Genomic DNA, 10,480 nt, shown 5'->3' on the forward strand with positions numbered 1-10,480 from the left:
AATCACAACTTCAATAGACGCAGTTAGCAAATCACAAAGGCTACAATTTTAAGTATAATTTCTTCCTCTAAAACCACAGTATCCTGTCTTATCTTGCATTGAAAGTGCTAACACTATATTTTAGAACAGTATAAACGTGGCAAATGTGATTCTTGTATTAGTTTGTCAGTTCCTTTTTCAGTATTTTTGCCAGTTCAGAATGCGTTTAAATTGTGAAATTTGAACAGAATTCTATTTTATAAAACAAAAATTGCAAATCTAATAACTGAAAAAAAAAAAAAAAAAGCGATTAGATATTTTTCCTTATTTGTGCAGCCATATCTTTAAAGTAATATAGTAAACAGTCTTGGGAGCAGACAGTCTGACAGTGGTGCTACTAGGCTCCTCTATTTCTGAATAAATGTTGTGTGTGAAGGTGTGTAGCAACAGGTGTCTTACTGGTCTCTACCAAGCAAAACCTTCTTGCCTACAGTATACAGTACTCTATGGGGGCTGGGACAGAGGGCGGAAGTAGTTCAATTTTGGTAGTGTTCAAATCTGATCCAAACGTCAGCAGTTCGAATCCCGCTCTAGACATAAACAATGATAGCATGGCCAAATCCACTGACCCACAGGTTGATGGTGCTCTCAACTTTGAGTCATTGTGTCCTAGGGCAAAATGCTTAGCCCCCTTAACTCCAGTGTCTGCATAAAACTGGTGCATGAATATGTGTGTGAATGGGTGAGTGAAGTTCCTACAAAGTGCAAGAAGTTAGTCAAGTAAAACTAACATTTACATCAGACATACATTACTTTTTTTTTAGAAATAAAAAGAGTGACTATCCGATGTAACATCTGATGTATAATTTGTGATAAAGTTAATGTAATTTGAACGACAAAACATTAAATGTTTGATGTTTTCAAAGGACACAAAAATGACTAAAAACTAAATATCTGAAGGAGCAGTGCAAGGAACAAATGTTCAAATCATTTCATATCGTTAACATAAAGGTTTTGTCACTTGTACACTTAAAATAATAACATAAAATAATGCTCAAGTAGGAGTAAAAGTATGCCATTAGAAAAGTACAATTTTGTTAAAACATTACTCAAGTAAATGTAACTGAGTAACACCACCTATGCTTCGGCTACATAATATCTGTTTATTGTATTTGTCCCTAACAAATAATCAATAAATAAACTGCAAATGAAAAGGAGTGGACAATAACTCTGTCATAGCTCAGTCAGCATCCTCCTTGATTTTAGTGTGGTGCAGTCCCACAGGGCCCAGGAGCTCCTTAAACCCAGCTGTGTTCCTGCAGAAGAGAAGACAAAGTTATATCACTGGTCTATGTGGGGCTGATCGCACATGGAGGGACTGACTTGTCTCTCTTGGATTGCAGGATGTAAGAGCGCTCTCTTCTTAGCTGCTCCAGTCTCTCCTTCACGACCGCCTTCTGCTGCTGGATGTCCTCCTACAAAACCAACCCAATTATCAATTATTAGAAATATATCTTGAAAGTCATACTTGTTTCCCTGTTCCTACCTCCTGTCAGTCATAGCACTCTCTCTTTCTTGAGAATACATTCTATAGTCTATAATTTGATGATAGGGGGCAGGTGCCTTTCCCTACAGGGGGAGTCACTGTTTTTGGAAGAAACATCCAAACATATAGTACATAAACTATATTTCATTATTTGTGGAATTAGCTTCAAAATATATATATATATATTTACATGATGGCACAAGTAATTTCATCTGACACCCATCATATCTTTGGGGCTGAATACTGTCACCACTTTACGCTGTGTTATTGTGTGTTTATTTATACTGGCAGAGAAATAGAGAAGACATTGAACTTTGTGCCTGTTTTATTCCACGTGGAGAGAGATGGCTGGAGGATTTGACCTATTGTGCATGTTTTGGGCTGATGGGAAAATGCAAAAAGATAGGCTCAGGCTACGTGAGACTCAAACCCAGAACCTTCTTGCTGTGAGGCATCAATGCTAGACACTCAGCTACCATGTGGCCATATTCTACCACAGTATTCTGGACCTGTCCTCGGGCAAAATTTTAACTAAAGTGATTTTAAAATGTTGTGATGCCACATAAAACAAACCTATTTAGCCAACACCCTCAGTGTGGCAGCAGCATCACGAGCCTCTCTGTGTCCTCTTCAACAGTGTGTAAGTGTCAAGAGCTATTCCATCCTAACCCCATCCCAATTCATTATGTGCTTCCATCCTCACATCACTGGCCCATACCTGCCAAGGTGCCCTAGACAATCTCCCCTGTTGTAACAGTTGTTACCTGTGGGAGATCCTGTGTGAGCAGTTTGAGTCTGTCCTTGAGGCCAAGCTGGTCCTCCTCAGCTTTCCTGCTCTGGATGATGGAGAGGCGCTCCTGAACCTGACAGAGATGATGACATGTGGAGTTCATATGACTGACTGCAATTCAAGAGAAGGACCAAGCCTCAATCTCCCCCTGGTCCTCTCCAGCAAACCACAGCTCAGCTCAACCACACCTTCAGTTACCCAGAAGCCCTATTTATACAGGCCTATCCTGACAAAACCTTCTATCTCCACTCTCTATACCCCCCTTTTCCCCCTATCTTTACTGTATACCATTTTTGTGGTGTGGTCCATGATAGTGAAGTAAATATTTGTATTAGTGAAGACACAAATTGACCTCTATTTCACCAACTGATACAATGATGACCACTCTTCTTCAGCAGAGAAGGAGCTAAGTATAGGCAGCTCACCTATAGTCACTGGGATGAAAAAAACAGCTTGTCCAAAGGCACTTTCCTTGATGGTATTATACAGTCACCTCTGGAGCTTACTCTTGTTGATCTGTTTTGATTTTTAAAAACAAATTCTTCTAGTGGAACAGGGGTAAAAGTTTGTACATAAGAATAGAGTCTGCAAGTTTAATCATGTGTTCCCAACCCAACATGTGGTGTTTCTTCAAAATAAAGGCTTGTTTATATATATACTGTTTCAATTGGTTTCAGAGTGGTCTTGCATGCTGAGACCCAGCTTGTCATGCAGTATGTCATGAGAAACAATGATTGCGTTAAAATACAGCTTAGTTGCCTCCAATGAGATGGATGTAGTCGATGGTCTCTTATGTGTTTAAAATTAGACACATTGAACTAAATGTCTCAATTGGTGTTCCTTTTATCAGTACAGGAGGGTTATTGTAGGGTTATTTGAGGGAGGTTTTTTTTACCTCTATAGCCACTCTGAAATTGTGTTCATTGCATTTGTCAGTTCTTTAGCTGCTTGATATTTGTTTTTTGCAGTAGATACTGCTGGTATGCAGTAGATACTTGGTATCTATAGTTCCTTGTTTCTGTTGGATCTCCAGATTTAGAGATTAGTGTAATCGCTGAGATCTTCCAAGAGTTTGGGAGAGCTTTATTATTGATTGTTAATATTAATTTTTTTATTCATTTATAATTCTAGTTATAAGTGATATGAGAGATGGTTTGTATGTTTTAATAAACAGTGTACTCAACCCAAATGCACTACTGTTTATTTTATCAATTTGCATATGTGATACTGGATTTATATCAAAAGCAGGTTCATCAGTAGTGGCAGACATCACAGCATGGCCTGTGTCTGCCATGGCTGATACCTTTTGTGACAGATTCTCAACAAAGTCCACAAAACATGTACTGAAGGCTAACACTATTTTTGATGGATCATTGGTTACTTTATTATTACAAAATTTAATCTTTCTAATGTTGCTATTTGAAGTGAGGTTCCGGTCAGTGTGTCCGGATTTCAGTGAGATCTTAAGTGTGTGGTCATGCTGTTTTATCAGAGTCCAGATTTCTTCATTGAGCCAAGGTAGATGTTTTTCCTGGGGTCTGGCTTTTACCACTTTCTGAAATTGACTAATTGTATCTTGAATTTGTTTTGTGAATACTTTACAGTTTTCATTTAAGATATCATGTGAGAGATGATCAGACCAGTTTATTTAATTCAAGGTGGTTTCCAGATGATTTATTTCACTTTTGGGTATTTTTTAACTGTTCAGGTGATTTATTAAAGGGTCTGGCATATCTATTTTTGGATAATTTTCTTAAGAAAAGAATTAAGTTATGGTCTGATAGATTGGTAACCATGTTGAAGGTTTTATGAATTCTGTCTGTTCTATTAGAGAATACCAAATGCCTGTCTCAACGGACTTGCTTATTCTGGTTGGAACTTCTATTATTTGAGACAGATCATGATTATTTACAACTGATTTGAGTTTTTTGCAGTTAGATTTGTCAAACCAGTTTATAAGTAAAATGCTTTCCTCCTTCCAGTGACATTCTTTAAGGACAGCCTGTAGTTCCACATAGAACACACTAGAGGTTGATGGAGGCCCGTATATTCCAGTCAGTGTAATTGGAGGGATTTACATTGAATCTGATATATTCCAAATTGTTAGGGGATGTACATTTTATGTGGCTGCATTTCAAGTGTTCCCTTACATAGAACATCACCCCTCCTCCTCTAACTTCTGATTTGTCCCATCTATAAATGGTGTATCCTGGTACATTCAGCCCTGCAGTTACAGAGTTTTCAGAGGATTCAAGTTATACATAAAAAAATCTATGTTTGATTCATTCAGAAGATTACTGGTATGTATTTGGTCACATTTAGACATGATCCTTTGAATACTTATGTGGCCTTATACAAATCTATTTTCAGAAACCATTTTAATGTATCAGGCCATGTTTGCATTACTTAACATAACATATCAAACCTGTAATTTTGTACATAGGCTGTGAACAAGTACTTTTGGTTCAGTCTGACTGTCATATACCTTGAGCAACTGCCTCTCCCTGTCCCTCTGCTGCCTCTGCTCCACTCTCCTCTGCAAATCCACCAGACTGCGCATGGCCTGCTCCCTCTCCACAGCAGACACACTCTCCACAGAGAAAAACTTATCTGCTCTTCTCTCCTGCAAAAGGATGATGATGGAGGTAACATAGTCAGAGGTAGGTAGTACTCAGTCACATTTAGTTCAGTAAATTTTTAAAGAGATTGTACACACTTTTACTCCTACATAATTTTTATTGAAGTAGCAGCTTACTTAAGTAAAAGATTTGGTTACTCTTCCCAATGTGATTAAGTGACAAAAGCTTTATGTTAACATTTAAATGATCTGAACAACACCTTTCGCTCCTTTAGATATGATTTTGTTTTTTACATTATTGTGTTTGTCTTTAGAAAATACCAGATTTTGCGCATTATGTAATGTTTTGTCTTTCAGATTACATTAACTTCAAATTATAAATCAAATCAGAGTATCAGAGTAACTGCCCTGACTGTTACTCTTTTTTTGCTTGCATTTGAGTAGTAGTTTTCACAAATACCTTTTAAATCTTACTTTAATAATTTCTTGTGTCTTCTTTGCATTTAAATCTTCGTTCTCCACTGTAACTGCCACATCCCTGGGTTGCTCATGGTGCAAAACCTGTTCCTCAGAGTTGGAGGAGTTTGTGGAAGATGTTAGAAGGTCCTCTGCCACCAAAACATGTACTCTGTTTTCATCCTCACTTATAGATCCATGTGGGGTGATCTATACAACACAAATGACAAATGGAGAAAACTGTGCATTGCCATATGTTATTTTACAGAGATTTTAACTGTTCAGTGCAGCAATGGCTAGTAGGATTGTCAAAAAATATACAAACACTATTACTGATACTAATCTGAACTAGTGTTGTCCTGATACAAAAATTTCAAATAGACTTTCTATACTAAGATATATACTCTATACTCAATAGCAATTCTGATACCACGATGATAATATACACTCTTTCTTTAGAAAAGAAAGTCGTAGTAGTCTTTCTTGTTTATTAACATGTGGCCTTATCTGTGCAATTCCTGATTGGTCCAGGTAAGTTCCATAGTGGTCCATGGTTGTATAGTCTATGTGCTCTTATACTTGTTCTGATACAGCTCAAGGTCATTCTAAAGCAATTCAAGAAAGGTTCATTTCTGCCAAACATCCTGCTTAAAAAGAATCACATAAATTAAACAGAAATTGACACTGCCTTTACCTTAATGTCAAAATCAAATTTGACATTTTACTATTGTCACAACACTAATAACTCTGCTCTATGAAAGTAACTAGCTATGAAGAATATTCACTAGCACGCAGATTTTAGATTACTACTATTAAAATCAACAATGATCACTAATATTGCATGAATTTATTGTATTAATATATGGTCAGTTCATTAAAAACTATTGCATCTACTGTGCAAAATATGCAGTATTGCCCATCTCCCCAAAGTCATTTTGCCAAAGATTTTAAGTAATTTTAAGTTATAAACAAAGCAGTTGGTAGATGGCCAGTAGGATTCTCTCCCTTTTTAAAGTGTAACTAACTAGACTAGACTGTTACAGAATTACCTGCTCTGTGTTGCAATACTGTATCTGCTCTCCAGCATTAGTTTCACATGTTGTCTGCTGTAAGTTGGTCTCATTTGGCTGCTGTCCAACTTCTTTCCAGTCTCCACTCTCGGCAGGACAATCAGGATTTGGTGTTTTGCTCCAGGCCAGTGTGATCAGAGAGGCCTGGATCTCCACTGGACTGTTCACTGGTTCCTCCCTGGTCCCTTCACTTGGATCAGATGCACCCAGAACCTCCAGGTAGGGCAGACCAGCCATGGCAGCCCCACAGCCTGTATTACAATGAATGGAGTGTCTCAAGCTGTGGTATATGTGCTACTGAAGGTTCTCTGTTTTTATTGTGATACTACTTTGCTGTTCAGTAAAAGTAAAGTACTAAAGTAAAAGTTAAACATTAATAAGTAAGCATGGGACTGACTTGTTAATAAGATTTGTGTTGCAATTTAACCATTATTTTTGACCAATTCAGCATTTAAAAAAAAGAGTATCTGCCAGTCAAATCCATTTATGTCCATTTATTTCAACTGTAGTGTCTTAACCCAAACAGCAACTAATTATACACTGACAGGTGTTGGAATAACTACCAAAGATATAATGTAATTGAGGCTAATTAAAAAAAAATTTAAAAACTCAAATAAAGATAAGTACTCTGAAGTACTATTACAACTTCTTGATTAACGCACCCTTCCCATAAAGGATATTATTTTTGAGGATTTTTAAAAACAAATTTCCAGTTCGCAGTCCTCACCTGTGCATACTTCAAGCTGTAGTGGAACCTCTGTCCCCTGCACACTCACACGGCTTGGCTCTGTGTCTATAGGGGGGCTGCTCTGCTCCTCTGCTGATGCCTCTGTGTTTCTGATGGGTGAGTTAGACTGGCCTGGTTCAGTGGGCTGATCCATGGACAGCAGCTGGAGCAGGTTGGGCAGACACTGGGTCTGTAGACTACACCTCAAGTCCTCCAGGAGAGACAGGAGTGCAGGTGGATTCTGAAAATAGAAAATGACACCTGCAAACTTACTCCCAAACTGGATTTAATAAAAATGCCTTGGTTCTGGCAGTCTGTACCAGGGCAATTATGGCTACAAAAGTAACTTGTCACCACTGAGTGTGGAGTGAATGAATGGTGCATAAAATTGTAGAGACATTTTGAGCATCTGCAAAAGTGTTATGACTAATGTATCATTATATTTTGTCCAATGTTGAATTAAGTGTTATGCTCATTTAATTTAGCTAATAATATTATCCAGTTGTCCAGCTATATATAAATAAATAAATAAATGTGTGTGTGTATATATATATATATATATATATATAACATTTACATAACACTGTCTTTGTATTTTGCTAAATGTGTACAGTTAAGATGTCACTCTATTTCCTGACCTTGTCCAGCATGGTGGGCAGCAGCACTGACACCTGGACCTCCTGCAGTCTCAGTAGGTCCATGAGGAGCTGAAGTCCACAGTCCTGGACCCTGGGCTCACTCTGGGTTTGGCTCTTCATACTGCTGTAGATCTGCTGCAGTCTTCTTACACAAACAGCCTGAAGATCTGCAGCCTCTTCACTGTTCTCTGTTGACAGGGGGAATAACCAGATATAAGCAACCATTCCAAGCAGAGTAGTCAGCATTGTATGAAAGAGCTAAATTGCAAGATATTTCTGCTTTATCAAAAAGTATTGTTCTTTTGTTACCATCACTGTCTACAGAGATTATTAAGGCACATGTATAATGGACAGAGGTGGATAGTACTCAGTTTACTTGAGTAACAATTTAAAGAAATTAGTAACAGTACTCTTACTTTAGGTTTTGAACAATTAAATAATTTGAACATTAGCGTTTCTTGCACCACTCCTTCAGATACAAGTAGTAGTTTTCTCATTTTTGTAGTGTATCTTTTGAAAACAGCATATTTTATGCATTATTTAATGTTTTGCCATCTAAATTATATTAACTTCAAATTACAAATCAGATGTTACGTCTGGACAGTTACTCTTACTTGAGTTGTCATTGTCCCATTCTACTTTTTAGTCTTACTTGGTATTTCTTGGATTATTTTTCTACTTGAGTAATATTATCCTGAAGTAACGTTAGTCTTACTTGAGCACAATTTTTTGGCTATTCTACTCACCTGGAAGGGATAGATTCCTATTTAATGGCAGTAAAATACATTTGGCTTAAAAAAAAATTACTATGGAAAGAGGAAAACTATAAGCCTGAAAGTCAGAATCTTTTAAATTATAATTATATTTTAGTACTTATACAATTAGACAGCTAGGCTTACTTACACACACTGTAACTGTGGATTGACCTAGTTTAGGCCCCTATTAGATCTAGCCAGATTTAGCCCTACAGGTTAATTCAAATCTGCCTTTCCTGGATCTGGGTTAGTCCAAATTTAGTCTTGGGCTAGTTCTAGTGGTATGTAAAAAGATACATATTTTATATTGTACGAAATTATCTGAAACATCATATGTAAATAATACTCATATATAAACAATTCTCTCTCTTACATTCAAAACTCTCAAACTTTTCATGTGTTTTCTGGGCTTTTAGATTCATTTGACAGATCAGAAGTTTTAACGCTGCTCTCAATGAAAACAGAGAATCACTGTTTTAGTGCAGTCTGGGATTGACATCTGACACTGGGGTTCACACTTTACAGTTACACATATAAATAGGACTGAAAGAAATATAATTGATATACATGTACATTTGCGTAGTGGATTTTATGATATTTTATTATGATATTTATTTTATTTAATACCCACACTGAAGAAAACTGAAAGATGTCAGAATAGAAAATACATTAAAACCACTTTTATACTCTCATCAAGCCTAAATGTAACCTATACTAACAAACCTTTTTGTAGGCCTATTATGTCTGCTGGACAGGAGTCTCTATCTCCTTCGTGTGCTCTGCTACACTCAGGCCTTTATGAACAACTTGCAGGTAAGGACAAATCTGTACACATATGTACTATAATACAGCTGGGTTTCAGATGACATTGCAACATTGTATAGGTCAATAATATTTAATACAGATGCCGGCAGCAAAAAAGGAATATGATTAAATTTTTTGTTGTAAATACAGTAAGTTCTTGGGTCTAGCCAGTTATAGAAATGATCAGGTTCAACATTTGTGAATTTACCTCTTATTAAAATAATATTAACATTTTATTTAAAAAATCTAAAATGTTATTATTTTTTAATAAAAAGTATAGATATAGTATATTCATATTTGTCAATAAAACCCTAATGGCAAGCCTAAATTTAACGTATACTGTAGGGGTGGAACAAGACACAAGATTGGGTCCTCGAGAATGAGAACATATGAGAAACAGTATGATTTTTCTAACAGGAATCTACACTTAAAATTCTGCCCCTGTCTGTAATCAGAAACGCCTAGCTGTAAATAGGATAGTCTTAGGTGATGTTATCAAATACTTGAAACTGCAGAGACCATTGAAGGCAGCAAACACTTAGATTTAGGTATTTTTACAGAAAGTTGTTACAGAAACCTTGTTTGCACTAAAATTGTCAAACAAATTACAGTAGGAACAGTACATAATGGAATTATAACACCATGTAAACAGTTTAGTAGCAAAAAAGGTGGATTTAGTGTTTAGTTTCACCTTAACTTATTCCTAGACACTTCACTTGCCTTCTTTTAGAGTTTCTGCTGTGCATGCTGGCTCCTGTATTTCCTTACTGGAGACCGATTGCAGCAGTTTGATCAGATGCCTTCTCTCCTGTTCCTGAGCCAGCACTAGTAGCTGAAGCAGAGCCTGTGTGGACAAAAAGGTATATAATTTCTTTTACCATTTCTAATGACCACAACACTCTTCCCATTCCTGTAATGTACCTGCTGAGGCGTTTCTGAGACCGGCTCCACTTTGTGCTCATGGTCCATAGATTGGAGCAGGAGGGCTGCTAGCTCTGCTCTCTTTGGACTGTGCACATCTGGCCTGGATATAGATAGACATAAAGTGCACCAAAAATACTATAGTATAGGGTTGTCAAAAGTATTAAACATCAGATACTAACTGATATTAAAACTAGTATTGAAACCAGAAACTTA

The sequence above is a fragment of the Boleophthalmus pectinirostris genome, unplaced genomic scaffold (assembly GCF_026225935.1).
Source record: "Boleophthalmus pectinirostris isolate CB_2022bp ecotype Guang Dong unplaced genomic scaffold, ASM2622593v1 HiC_scaffold_2, whole genome shotgun sequence".
Classification (NCBI taxonomy): Eukaryota; Metazoa; Chordata; class Actinopteri; order Gobiiformes; family Gobiidae; genus Boleophthalmus; species Boleophthalmus pectinirostris.